Source organism: Syngnathus scovelli, unplaced genomic scaffold (genome assembly GCF_024217435.2).
Source record: "Syngnathus scovelli strain Florida unplaced genomic scaffold, RoL_Ssco_1.2 HiC_scaffold_23, whole genome shotgun sequence".
In the NCBI taxonomy this organism is placed as follows: domain Eukaryota; kingdom Metazoa; phylum Chordata; class Actinopteri; order Syngnathiformes; family Syngnathidae; genus Syngnathus; species Syngnathus scovelli.
Window position 1 is genome coordinate 510,389 of NW_026061323.1, and position 15,258 is coordinate 525,646.

General features: G+C 43.1%; 1 non-coding gene across 1 annotated transcript; it reads right to left on the bottom strand.

Annotated features, from left to right (window-relative positions):
* Positions 1–806: 806 nt before the first annotated feature.
* On the bottom strand, positions 807–7,893 carry LOC125992652 (uncharacterized). Its single transcript, XR_011086258.1, has 2 exons — positions 5,501–7,893; positions 807–2,010 (listed from the first exon to the last, which is right to left on the bottom strand). It is a non-coding gene; the product is annotated as an uncharacterized protein (transcript).
* Positions 7,894–15,258: the final 7,365 nt, after the last annotated feature.

Below are 15,258 nucleotides of genomic sequence, written 5' to 3' on the forward strand. Positions count from 1 at the left end.
TGCAAGAACACCACGGGAGACAAGCAAGTTCTTTTAGACACCTGCAGGTGGAGATTTCACCCATTGAAGGAATGAAGTCTGAACCCTCCTTCCTGCAAGGGCATATTTATTAAGAGAAACAGAGTGGGGGTATGAGTAGGCTGAATAGAACGCCCTTGTTCTAGATCAAGGTGCTCCAGTACTGGCCAGCCCAGTCACCAGACACGAACATCATTGAGCATGTTTGGGGTAGAATGATGGCGGACGCTTGGAAGACAAAACCAAAAAATCTTGAACTCTTGAGAGGCACGCAAGACTGCATTCTTTCCTGATGATTTCATCAATATGAATCATTGTCGAACCGCATGGATGCAGTCTTTCAAGCTCAAGGACATCAATTCAGCTACAGCTTTTTCAATTGCCTGTGATGGGTGAGTCGAGTGACGCGACCGATATCGAACAGACACCGCTGCTATGCAAGTACGTGAACTCTAATGGGCCGCAAGAAGAAGTGATCAAATTGACACCACTATTTTTCTTTAGATTATTTTAATAGTAGGCATACAACTTATGTATTGACACTATGTTGCATTATAAAAGGCTTTTAGATTTTTAAGGCTCCAGACAGGTATGTTTTTTGTTTTTTTTTGGGCCAATATGGCCCTTTGAACATTTTGGGTTGCCGAACCCTGGCATAGACAAAGAGACGTGCTTACGAGCAGTGTTCCCTCTAAGCTGCGCAATTGCGGACTGGTCGTGCAGTCTTGGCGCACATGAAATTACATGCTGCGCACAAAATACAATTCAGCATAAACTGATTGATTAAGATCTACTGTTAGACGTACTCTAATCTAATTAAGTGGATGAATGATTTTCTTTCTGTGCCTTTTTGTAGTGTAAATCAGTAATTGACAGTTGTCCAGCCAATGATATGTTTCACTTAGGCTACATAGTATATGTATGACACATATGTGTCCTGCCTATCCATGCAGTGCGGCAGAGTCAAGCGATGCAAATGCTAAATTAGCTAATCATGGCGAAACGAATGAGCAGCGACACATCCACTCGCCAAGCCAAAATAAATAAGAGATGCTTCTTTTAAGTTTGGATGGCTGTTGGAGTGTGTGCAACTACAAGAGGAAACAGTGAAACTGGGTGAGATTTTCTCTTTTTGAATGAGAAAGGTCTCCTCTGCAAAACATGCAGTGAAGCCAAAGTGGCGGGCGAGTTTACGGAGGGAAAAATACGGAAGAAATGGAAGTTGGACTACCTCGCGCGTCACATTCAGCAGAAATGTCATTTGAAAGCTGTTGGAATTGTACAAAGACTCAAGATGGGAGAGCGGATCGGTACGTTATTGCAAAGAACGCAAAAGATCGACAGAAAAGGAACGAGCTGTCACACAAAACAAAATCCGACCCCGAGCAAGTTAAAGTTCTCATTGACAAGATTTATTTATTTATTTATTTATTTGTTCATTCATTCATTCATTCTGGTGTTGCACACAGTGGTCCACAGTGTGCACAGGGAGCTTGTGTGTTTGCACAGTCACTTGAAAAATTAGACGGAACACTGCTTACAAGGCACAATTAGAGCTTTCTGGAAAGCCAGGATCATTGCAGAAGAGCAACGTGACGACAAGACAATATGGAACTTGGCATGTTTCATGGCAAACTTGCCCAATTGTTTAATTTGGATACAGAAGTCATGGACTTGGACGGATTTGCATATAAATATCTATTAACAATAATGTGAGTACATAGAGTACATGGTTAAACAGTAGAATAAAGTACAACCAATCTCAGTGTCTTGGTCCTATAACTTTTTGTTTACCATAAGTCATGCCATAAATAGGCCCGATAATGCGCTCTATGTGTGGATTAAATACAAAACAGACCCTGCAATTGTGCCTTTTAACCCCAAGTGCCTTATTGTGCCAAAAATACGGTAAGTTGGAAAAAGATTACCTCTGCTATGTTGATCTGCACGGAAGCGTGGTCCTTGGCTCCGATGATCCGGTTGCTCGCAGAGCTTTTAAAAAGAAAATAAAAATAATAATTTAAAAAACAGTGTTTCCATTGATTAATAAAAATACAGTCAAACCTCGGTTTTCAACCACAATCCGTTTCAGAAGGTTGAGAAGCAGATTCAAGTTCAAGTTCAAGTTTACTTTATTGTCAAAAATCCTATGTAACAGGGTTACCACAGAAGTTTGAAATTGCGTTTGACCAGTCTCCAATGTGCAGTTTAACTAAAAACATTTAAATAAGACATTGACATAAATCTCTTTCTTTCTCACACACACATACACACAACACACACAACACAAACACACACACAGCTAACTTACTCATACTGAATTTACAATTTCTTTCTCTGACATATTCATTCACAACATAAACATAGACAATGCACACTTACACATTGCAGTCATTCAAACACTAACATGCTTATAAACATGTGCAGTACTATACAATAAAATACTCTCTCTCACATTCACACACACACACACGGTGTGTAATAAGAGTATTGACAATACAGACCCACACACACACACACACACACATACATACACAGCAGCAGAAGTACAATCAGTGGTCATAGAAGTAAAGTGAAAAAGTGTATAACTGTATATAAGGTGCAAGAGTAAAGTGCCAAGTGGCATGGTGACTTTGGAATGTTCAAGTGGTTTTCCTCAGTGTGTTCATGAGTCTGATGGCTTGAGGAAAGAAGCTGTTACTCAGTCTGCTTGTGCTTGTTCCTATCACACCAGGTGATGAGTTGCTGTACCTCCTCTCTGTATGCTGAGTCATCGTTGTCTTTGATGAGGCCCACCACTGTTGTGTCATCTGCAAATTTGATGATGTGATTCGTTTCAAATCTGGCAGAGCAGTCGTGGGTCATCAGCGTGAACAGCAGGGGGGATAGCACACATCCTTGCGGCACCCCGGTGTTTATGACGGTGGTCGCTGAGGAGTTGTTTCCGACTCTGACTGTCTGCGGTCTGTTCGTTAGAAAGTCCAGCAGCCAGTTGCACAGTTAAGTTCTGACGCCTATTGTACTCAGCTTATTCACCAGATGTTGGGGGATGACTGTGTTGAACGCAGAGCTGGAGTCAATGAACAGCATCCGCGCGTGACTGTTTTTGTTCTCCAGATGGGCCAGGCAGAGGTGGAGTGCTGTTGCTATGGCGTCATCAGTGGAGCGCTTGGGGCGGTAGGCAAATTGGTATGGGTCCAGAGTAGTGGGGAGGGTGGATGTTAAGTGGGCCTTCACCAGTCTCTCAAAGTACTTCATCATGATGGAAGTGAGTGCTATGGGTCTGTAGTCATTCAGTGATGATGCTGGTGACTTCTTGGGTAGTGGTACGATGGTGGTAGCTTTGAAAATTGCTGGTATGATGACTTGGTTCAGAGAGGTGTTGTAGATGTCTGTGAGGACGTCAGTGAGTGAGTCTGCACAGTCTCTGAGCACGCGCCCGGGTATGTTGTCTGGACCTGCAGCTTTCCTGGGGTTCACCTTGAGTAGGGTCCTCTTCACGTCCGCTGGGTCCAGTTGAAGTGTTGTGCTGTCTGGGTGTACTGGGGGTTTTGTGGGTGTTGTGGTGTTGTTTTCTTCAAACCGGCTGAAGAAGGTGTTGAGAGAGTTGAGGAAGTCTATGTTGTCCTCACACGGTGGGGGGGATGGTTTGTAGTCTGTGACTGACTGGATGCCTTGCCACAGGCGTCTTGGGTCTTTTGTGTCTGTGAAGTGTGAGTTGATTTTTTGACCATATGCACGCCCCGGTGCAAGTTGGCCCTAGCAGTCTTGAGGGCCTCCTTGTCCCCAGACTTGAAAGCAGCGTTGCGTGCCCTCAGGAGCTCACGTACCTCCCTGGTGAACCAGGGTTTTTCATTTGCTCTCACTGTAATGTCTTTGGTGACGGTTACATCTTCCATGCACTTCGTTATGTATCCAGTTACAGAGTCTGTGTATTCGGTGAGGTTGACGTCCTGGTTGGTGGTGGCCGCCTCCCTGAAGACAGACCAGTCTGTGCGTTCAAAACAGTCCTGTAGAGCTGCTGTGGAGCCCTCTGGCCAGGCCCTGATCTGCTTCACAGTTGGTTTGCTTCTCGTCAACAGAGGTCTGTAGGCTGGAATTAGCATAACAGAGAGATGGTCTGATGAACCCAGGTGGGGGTGGGGAAGGGCTCTGAAGGCCTGTCTGATGTTTGCGTAGACCTGGTCAAGTGTGTTTTCTCCCCTTGTTGCAAAGTTCACACACTTGTGGAAGTGTGGCATTACTGTTTTCAATTTGGCCTGGTTGAAATCGCCAGCGATTATGCAGACCAAGTCCGGGTGTGTGTTCTGTAGTGTACTCACAGACTTGTACAGTATGGAGAGTGCGTCCTTTGTGTTAGCGCTGGGGGGGACGTAAACAGCTGTGATGTTGACGGTATTGAATTCACGCGGTAGGTAGAATGGACGGCAGTTGAGGGTTAAAAACTCAATGTTCTCTGAGCAGTGACTTGTAGTAACTACAGCGTTTGTACACCAGTTGTTGTTAATGTAAATCCACACACCACCTCCTCGAGATTTACCCGTGCTGGTGTGGTTTCTGTCCGCGCGGAAAGTTGTAAACCCATCCAGTTTAATGGCGCTGTCCGGAACGTTGTTGTGAAGCCACGTCTCTGTGAGGATGATCGCGTTGCATTCTCTCACCTTTCGTTCTGTAGTTAAGTCCAGCTTGAGATAGTCCATTTTATTTTCCAACGACCGCACGTTTGAAAGGAGAATAGATGGAAGTGCTGTTTTGTGAGGGTTTCTCTTCAGTCGGTGTTTGATGCCGGCTCGGGAACCTCGCCTTCTCCTCCGGCGTGTGCTCAGACTCCACCGCCGCTTCAGCTGCTTCCAGTGTCGGCTGGTGGGGGAGGGGGAGCCCGCTGCCTCAGAGGTTCCTTTGTCTCGGGACATTATTCCAAGACCGCGAATAGTTTCGCGATCCATGGCAAAGTTAACTCCGGATATATCCTTTGTGCAGTTGTTGCTTCTAAGTCCCAATAGTGTACTTCTGTCGTATGCGATTCTCGGAGACGATTTGGACGGTACATTTAACACAAAACACACATTTTTATCGGGAGCCGGCTTGGCCGCAGCCTCACAGGGCGCCGCCATCTTGGAAAATTACGTTTGGGCACATGTTGAAGGTATGTGCGCAAGTCTTCCTGGCTATAGCAGATGGATTAGTTTTTTTAAAAGTAAGTCGATTCTGTTTTTTACCATGATAACAAATTAGTATCGAGAATTGTGGAAAATCACAGGTATTGGTACCGACGACTGAAATTCTAGTATCGTGACAACCCTGGCACACGCACATAAATATGTCAACGGGGCAAATTGCTAGTCCGTGGGGGTTGACAGTGTGCCAATTGTGTGAAGCCAGTCTTTCCACCCTGGCCTCCAAATATCTCAACCATTGTCCCCTTCAAGGATTGACGTTCGACAAGCGCATTTTAAGTACCACAACCATTACATTTGCTCACCATTTACGAGGGACGTAGAGGTCCACAAATTCACCAGCGTCATTCTGCATGTTGATTAGCAGGTCGTCTGCAAAGCAAAGCTGCAGAGAATATTTTATGTCAACAATTTCACTACACACTCCAATACTTCCATTCATCCATCCATCTTGATGCACACATTCAAAATAGCCACAGCAGTGCGTTTTAATATAATTGGCTCACATGACCTGGGAGCTATTGAGCAAAAACGCTATTAACAGTATTAATTCATTGAAAAGAATTTAAGCATTCATCACATAGAGCCTATTTGGAACTATCATCCTTCACAGTTTGGGGTCAAAAAGTCACATGACCTGGAGCTATTGAGCTAAAGCGCTAACATTTATAGTCATAAATTCACAAAAAATATTTGAAGCATTCGAATGATATTATGAGGTGTATCTCAACCAGCCTATGTGGACTATCATCCTGCACAGTTGGGGGTTAATAGGTCACATGACCTGAGAGCTATTGAGCTACACCGCTAATATTTACAGTCATGAATTCACTCAAAATATTCGTAGCTTTGGAATGAAATTCTAAGAGGTGCATCTCAACCAGACCATGTGGGGCTATTATCCTTCAGTTTGAAGTCAATAGGTCACATGACCTGGGAGCTATTCAGCCTCTTAGAATTTCATTCCAATGGTTAAAATATTTTTAATGAATTTATTACTGTAAATATTAGAATTTTAGCTCAATAGCTTCCAGGTCATGTTACCTATTGACCCAAAACAGTGGAGGACGATAGTCCCAAATGGGCTGGTTGAGATACACCTCCTAGAATTTCATTTGAATGCCTGCTTGTTTTAAAATTGAATTTATTACTGGAAATAGAATTTTACCTCAATAGCTCCCAGATCATGTGACCTATTGACCCCAAACTGTTGGATGATAGTCCCACATGGGCTGGTTGTGATACACCACTTAGAACTTTATTCCAATGCTTCAAATATTTTAAATGAATTTATAACTGTAAATATTTGCATTTTTCCTCAATAGCTCCTGAGTCATGTGACCTAATGGCCCGTGATATTGCAGGATGGTCGTCCCACATGGCCTGGTTGAGATATACATATTTTCAGTTGAATGCTTATTATTTTATCCGATTTATTACTGTAAATGAGCATTTTAACTCAATAGCTCACAGGTCATGTAACGTTTTGACCGCAAAAATTGCAGGATGATAGTCCCATGTTGAATGCTCCTCAGATTTTTTTAAGAATTTGTTAATTTGATATACACGGATGAGATTTACACATTTATCATTTGGAAAAAAAACGGACGCGTTTACATGTTATCACACTATGCTTTCCCTTCGATCTCTTTAACGGCATTTACATGCTATCGTAATGCAATGCTTTCCCTTCGCTCTCTATACCGGCGCTTACATACTATAGCACTGCCCTGCTTTTCCTTCGCTCTCTTTTAACGTAAAGCCTATAATATGGGCACGCTTCCCGTGCGACTGGCTTGATCGCAGTGTTACCTGGAAGCGAGTCGAACCGTTAAAGCCAGAATTAAACCCAGAACGTCTGCACTGCGAGACGGACGTGCTAACTAGTGCGTCACCGTGCCACCCCAACCCCTTTCTCGGCTAAATCGCAATCTCGCGGAATGCAACGTGCCAATGCGTGGGGGTGTAAAACTGACCAGAAGACTCTTAGCATAGCAACTAACATGTGGAACGTCCACGCGTACCGGCGTGGAAACTGCCAATTAAACTGCATTTTAACTTTTTGTCCTCTAAACAAACACACACAGTAACGCTATCTGTTTAACGACGATAAACGTCGGTAAAATACACGGTAATATCACCGCATGTGCTCGTTTAAGGCGGTTCCAGAAAGAGAGCAACGCAGAGACTCACCGTAACCGACAAAAGGACGACGAAAAGGACAGGCCACCCCTTCTTCTTCTCTGATGGTATGACGGTTGACGGCAGTTAGCATCCGTTGCGGCCACACATCAAAAACGTAAAGTCTAAAATTTCAAGAAGCATGGCAGTCATATACAAAGCAAAAGAATTACTGGATTATCATTCACTTCGTACACTTTATTGTTCTCTTGTCTTGCCCTGTGCTGAGGTTTGGGGGAATACTTATAAAACTTCACTACAGCCACTTATCATTCTGCAGAAAAGAGCAATAAGGACTATTCATAAAGTCAACTACTTGGAACACACAAATCCACTTTTCATACAATCCAAACTATTGAAATCCACTGACATAGTATCTTACCAAACAGCAATCATCATGTATAGCAAGTAAGCAAAACAACTACCAGAAAATATCCAAAACTTATTTAGGAATCGGGAGGGAGGTTATAAGTTAAGGGGGAATCACAACTTCAAAATCTTAAACATAAGAACAACCTTAAAAGGTTTTTGCATCACTATAACTGGGGTCAAACTATGGAACAATCTAAGTGAGGAACTCAAGCAAAGTCCAAATATCCACCAGTTTAAAAGAATGTACAAAAATATGTTGTTTAGCGGGTACAAAGGCTAAAAGTGCCAAAGGGCTACACACAAGTTAAAATGAAACAGAAAAATAAGTGTGAAAGTGTATCTACTTGTGGTCTGTTGTAGAATTACAGTATATGTTGAATCATTGGTTTAATGCACAGGTGTCAAACTCAAGGCCCGGGGGCCAGATACGGCCCGCCACATCATTCTATGTGGCCCGCGAAGACAAATTGTGCATCAAATTTATGTGTCATTACTAGAATTGCAAATTGTCTTCACTTGTAATATCTTTTTAAAAAAATATTTGACCAGTTTTTACTCGTCTGATTTGAAAACGACTTATTTGTCAGTTTGTTTTGTAGCTTTTACTGTATATAATAGTGTTAAGAGTAAAAGTGATCAAGTCATCACAAAAATCACGAAAAAAATCTTATATAAGACGCACCTGACTATAAGCCGCAGGGTTCAAAATTTTGGAAAAAAGTCGCGGCTTGTACACCGGAAATTACGGTATGTGTTGGAAATGATATACTTTTTTATCATTGGATTCTATGTATCTGCTTTTGTGTGCAAGATTCTCCGCAGTATGTGACCATCTAGCCTTGTGAAAATGACTTGGGGGCATATGGCCGGCTAATGACTGGAGTCATTAGCCGCGCTATACAATAAGCCCCATAGTTAGCTAGACATGTTCAGATCATGATTGTCATGGGATGGGTGAAGCAGACAGAGGTCTTATTTAAGTTGAAGTCATGAGTACGGCACAGGGATGTATTCCCAGGGCCACTAAGACTAGGTCTTTGTTAAGCTAATAGTCATGAGACGTCCATACTGCTCCGTCCATAAGAGTATCCCATTTGTTCTGTGGTAATGAGATAACTATGGAATGTACTTCCTGCCTGGGAACCTACCCGATCATGTACACTTGCCCCTTTGTTTCTCTCTCAATAAAAGGCACGGCTAAATTCGAGCAGAGCGCAGATCTCAGCCACACTTGTTGCGTGTGTTTGGGGTGCGCCCTTCTGCGCAGAAGAAAACGCTAAGCCAAAAAGACCTACCGCCTCTGAGATTGATTTCAGATAAATGTTGTCAACCCAACAGTATGTACTACAATTAACCCAGTAAAACTTTTTATTTGGCAGCATGGTGGAGCACTGGTTAGCATGTTTGCCTTACAATGCAAAGGTTGTGGGTCCGATTTCGGCTACGGACTTTCTGAGTGGAGCTCGCATGTTCTCCCCATGCCTGCCTGGGTTTCCTCCTGGTATTCCAATGTTCTCCAATGTTGAATAGACGTGCATGGTAGGCCGACTGACGACTATAAATTGTCTGTAGGTTTGAGTGTTAATGGTTATTCGTCTATGTGTGTCCCGCGATTTGGTGACAACCAGTTCAGGGTGTCCATGACTACTGCCCAGAGTGCGAGGATGTGCTCCAGCAAAGTAGCACTACTCTGTGAGTAGGCATGTTCAGAGAGCAAGAGTGCGCTCCACTCCTATTAAAGGGTAACTCAACCCAACATTTTCTTTAAAATATGTTATATATGCCCACAGGAGCCGAAATACATCATTCTTATTAATATTGCGTCCTTGGAATAAGATAAGTAACAAAATTCACTCGTTCTTATCCATCACAGGGGGGCAACCATATTGCCACTCGCTGCCGACTAAAAATGACATCACAGTTGCCAGGTCTCAAGTCAAAAACAATCGCAGTTCAGCTTTAGAAAACTGGTGAGCAAAATAGCCACCCGTTCAGATGGTGAAAAACAGGTGGATTTTAACGGTTACGTTCATATTCAACAAGTGAAAAAACATCCCTGCGTTTCAACTACTTGGGCAGCTGAGTCACGCCGAAAGTTACATCATACATCCTAAAAAACGGCCTTCGGAGAACGCACCCTGTGAATTTGGACACAGCTCCCGACTCCCAGCTGGCCTGGGAACTCCTTGGGATACATCGGGAAGAGCTAGAAGAAGTGGCTGGAGATAAGGAAGTCTGGGCTTTCTTGCTGAAAATGCTGCCTCTACGGCCCAACCTCCAGATAATCGGTAGATGATGTATGTACGGATGACAGGACAAAAATTCAGTATTTTTACTGGGATAATTATTCACTTTGTAATTGTAATCTAATGGACGTTAAAAAACAAACAAAACAAATGTGCTCTATGCGCTAAAAAATAAAAAAAATAAAATAAAAACCAGGACCAATAAAGCATTTGGATTTTCTTACATTTTATTTTAAAGATATCACTCAGATGTTCCTATGGAGAGAAAAATGCACATTATAACACAAGATACGTGCTGATGACAAAAATGTCATCTTACTTGGCAACAACACCATCATTCTTTGCCAGCCTGAGGATGGAATCATCAGACTCCCCCTGTTTTGCATTTAGGAGAGAACACGCACATGTAAAAAACCACAAGCATTTGAACCATTGAACACAATCCAGGATGACTCACCATTCTGCGGATGGCGCCACAGATGGCATAGGTCTTGAACTGACTGTTGAAACGACCCGTGACATTGTCCACCTGTAGCAGACATAGTTGAATGAATGACTTTATTTCATACATAGAAATACATCCACATTACATATAATACAGAACGTACATAGAGCTTGAACAAGGACAAACTATATACAGTGTCTGACAGAAGTTCTGTCGCTTGTCCATGTTGTAGAAACAATGGCTTATAACCTGACTTTGACTCACCCAAATGAGGTGTAATGTATGAAAATAAATTTGCTTCACTGCAGAAATATTGATCTTTTAATGAACACAGAAAGGTCAGAGTTTGGCAAAACAAGTTTTGTCGGCTTGTCATACAATACACCCAATCCTAGCAAAACCTTTGCAAGTTAGAAGGCAATATCAACATACTAAAATGTCAAGAAATATTAGCTACCTCTTCCCAATTGTTAGGGTTTTTCAGATTATCCTTATCGGATGATTATGTTGGAATGCAACCGGTAATAAATAACCTACCTTGTCTCATCCTACACAAGGTCGTAAAAGTTCCCCCTGATATGTTTTGGGCTTCCTATTCAGTCTACACCAGCCCCCACTCTTAATAAATATGTCCTTGCAGTTGGGAGGGTTTTCAGACTTCATTCCTGAGCGAGTGAACTCTCCACCTGCAGGTGTCTAAAAGGACTTGCTTGTCTCCCGTGTGGTTCTTGCAAAATAAGTTAGAGTGAGCACAACTCTAACACCTTTTATGATTGGTGTTAGAGATTTGCTCACTCACACTTATTTTGCAAGAACACCACGGGAGACAAGCAAGTTCTTTTAGACACCTGCAGGTGGAGATTTCACCCATTGAAGGAATGAAGTCTGAACCCTCCTTCCTGCAAGGGCATATTTATTAAGAGAAACAGAGTGGGGGTATGAGTAGGCTGAATAGAACGCCCTTGTTCTAGATCAAGGTGCTCCAGTACTGGCCAGCCCAGTCACCAGACACGAACATCATTGAGCATGTTTGGGGTAGAATGATGGCGGACGCTTGGAAGACAAAACCAAAAAATCTTGAACTCTTGAGAGGCACGCAAGACTGCATTCTTTCCTGATGATTTCATCAATATGAATCATTGTCGAACCGCATGGATGCAGTCTTTCAAGCTCAAGGACATCAATTCAGCTACAGCTTTTTCAATTGCCTGTGATGGGTGAGTCGAGTGACGCGACCGATATCGAACAGACACCGCTGCTATGCAAGTACGTGAACTCTAATGGGCCGCAAGAAGAAGTGATCAAATTGACGCCACTATTTTTCTTTAGATTATTTTAATAGTAGGCATACAACTTATGTATTGACACTACGTTGCATTATAAAAGGCTTTTAGATTTTTAAGGCTCCAGACAGGTATGTTTTTTGTTTTTTTTTGGGCCAATATGGCCCTTTGAACATTTTGGGTTGCCGAACCCTGGCATAGACAAAGAGACGTGCTTACGAGCAGTGTTCCCTCTAAGCTGCGCAATTGCGGACTGGTCGTGCAGTCTTGGCGCACATGAAATTACATGCTGCGCACAAAATACAATTCAGCATAAACTGATTGATTAAGATCTACTGTTAGACGTACTCTAATCTAATTAAGTGGATGAATGATTTTCTTTCTGTGCCTTTTTGTAGTGTAAATCAGTAATTGACAGTTGTCCAGCCAATGATATGTTTCACTTAGGCTACATAGTATATGTATGACACATATGTGTCCTGCCTATCCATGCAGTGCGGCAGAGTCAAGTGATGCAAATGCTAAATTAGCTAATCATGGCGAAACGAATGAGCAGCGACACATCCACTCGCCAAGCCAAAATAAATAAGAGATGCTTCTTTTAAGTTTGGATGGCTGTTGGAGTGTGTGCAACTACAAGAGGAAACAGTGAAACTGGGTGAGATTTTCTCTTTTTGAATGAGAAAGGTCTCCTCTGCAAAACATGCAGTGAAGCCAAAGTGGCGGGCGAGTTTACGGAGGGAAAAATACGGAAGAAATGGAAGTTGGACTACCTCGCGCGTCACATTCAGCAGAAATGTCATTTGAAAGCTGTTGGAATTGTACAAAGACTCAAGATGGGAGAGCGGATCGGTACGTTATTGCAAAGAACGCAAAAGATCGACAGAAAAGGAACGAGCTGTCACACAAAACAAAATCCGACCCCGAGCAAGTTAAAGTTCTCATTGACAAGATTTATTTATTTATTTATTTATTTGTTCATTCATTCATTCATTCTGGTGTTGCACACAGTGGTCCACAGTGTGCACAGGGAGCTTGTGTGTTTGCACAGTCACTTGAAAAATTAGACGGAACACTGCTTACAAGGCACAATTAGAGCTTTCTGGAAAGCCAGGATCATTGCAGAAGAGCAACGTGACGACAAGACAATATGGAACTTGGCATGTTTCATGGCAAACTTGCCCAATTGTTTAATTTGGATACAGAAGTCATGGACTTGGACGGATTTGCATATAAATATCTATTAACAATAATGTGAGTACATAGAGTACATGGTTAAACAGTAGAATAAAGTACAACCAATCTCAGTGTCTTGGTCCTATAACTTTTTGTTTACCATAAGTCATGCCATAAATAGGCCCGATAATGCGCTCTATGTGTGGATTAAATACAAAACAGACCCTGCAATTGTGCCTTTTAACCCCAAGTGCCTTATTGTGCCAAAAATACGGTAAGTTGGAAAAAGATTACCTCTGCTATGTTGATCTGCACGGAAGCGTGGTCCTTGGCTCCGATGATCCGGTTGCTCGCAGAGCTTTTAAAAAGAAAATAAAAATAATAATTTAAAAAACAGTGTTTCCATTGATTAATAAAAATACAGTCAAACCTCGGTTTTCAACCACAATCCGTTTCAGAAGGTTGAGAAGCAGATTCAAGTTCAAGTTCAAGTTTACTTTATTGTCAAAAATCCTATGTAACAGGGTTACCACAGAAGTTTGAAATTGCGTTTGACCAGTCTCCAATGTGCAGTTTAACTAAAAACATTTAAATAAGACATTGACATAAATCTCTTTCTTTCTCACACACACATACACACAACACACACAACACAAACACACACACAGCTAACTTACTCATACTGAATTTACAATTTCTTTCTCTGACATATTCATTCACAACATAAACATAGACAATGCACACTTACACATTGCAGTCATTCAAACACTAACATGCTTATAAACATGTGCAGTACTATACAATAAAATACTCTCTCTCACATTCACACACACGCACACACACACACGGTGTGTAATAAGAGTATTGACAATACAGACCCACACACACACACACACACATACATACACAGCAGCAGAAGTACAATCAGTGGTCATAGAAGTAAAGTGAAAAAGTGTATAACTGTATATAAGGTGCAAGAGTAAAGTGCCAAGTGGCATGGTGACTTTGGAATGTTCAAGTGGTTTTCCTCAGTGTGTTCATGAGTCTGATGGCTTGAGGAAAGAAGCTGTTACTCAGTCTGCTTGTGCTTGTTCCTATCACACCAGGTGATGAGTTGCTGTACCTCCTCTCTGTATGCTGAGTCATCGTTGTCTTTGATGAGGCCCACCACTGTTGTGTCATCTGCAAATTTGATGATGTGATTCGTTTCAAATCTGGCAGAGCAGTCGTGGGTCATCAGCGTGAACAGCAGGGGGGATAGCACACATCCTTGCGGCACCCCGGTGTTTATGACGGTGGTCGCTGAGGAGTTGTTTCCGACTCTGACTGTCTGCGGTCTGTTCGTTAGAAAGTCCAGCAGCCAGTTGCACAGTTAAGTTCTGACGCCTATTGTACTCAGCTTATTCACCAGATGTTGGGGGATGACTGTGTTGAACGCAGAGCTGGAGTCAATGAACAGCATCCGCGCGTGACTGTTTTTGTTCTCCAGATGAGCCAGGCAGAGGTGGAGTGCTGTTGCTATGGCGTCATCAGTGGAGCGCTTGGGGCGGTAGGCAAATTGGTATGGGTCCAGAGTAGTGGGGAGGGTGGATGTTAAGTGGGCCTTCACCAGTCTCTCAAAGTACTTCATCATGATGGAAGTGAGTGCTATGGGTCTGTAGTCATTCAGTGATGATGCTGGTGACTTCTTGGGTAGTGGTACGATGGTGGTAGCTTTGAAAATTGCTGGTATGATGACTTGGTTCAGAGAGGTGTTGTAGATGTCTGTGAGGACGTCAGTGAGTGAGTCTGCACAGTCTCTGAGCACGCGCCCGGGTATGTTGTCTGGACCTGCAGCTTTCCTGGGGTTCACCTTGAGTAGGGTCCTCTTCACGTCCGCTGGGTCCAGTTGAAGTGTTGTGCTGTCTGGGTGTACTGGGGTTTTTGTGGGTGTTGTGGTGTTGTTTTCTTCAAACCGGCTGAAGAAGGTGTTGAGAGAGTTGAGGAAGTCTATGTTGTCCTCACACGGTGGGGGGGATGGTTTGTAGTCTGTGACTGACTGGATGCCTTGCCACAGGCGTCTTGGGTCTTTTGTGTCTGTGAAGTGTGAGTTGATTTTTTGACCATATGCACGCCCCGGTGCAAGTTGGCCCTAGCAGTCTTGAGGGCCTCCTTGTCCCCAGACTTGAAAGCAGCGTTGCGTGCCCTCAGGAGCTCACGTACCTCCCTGGTGAACCAGGGTTTTTCATTTGCTCTCACTGTAATGTCTTTGGTGACGGTTACATCTTCCATGCACTTCGTTATGTATCCAGTTACAGAGTCTGTGTATTCGGTGAGGTTGACGTCCTGGTTGGTGGTGGCCGCCTCCCTGAAGACAGACC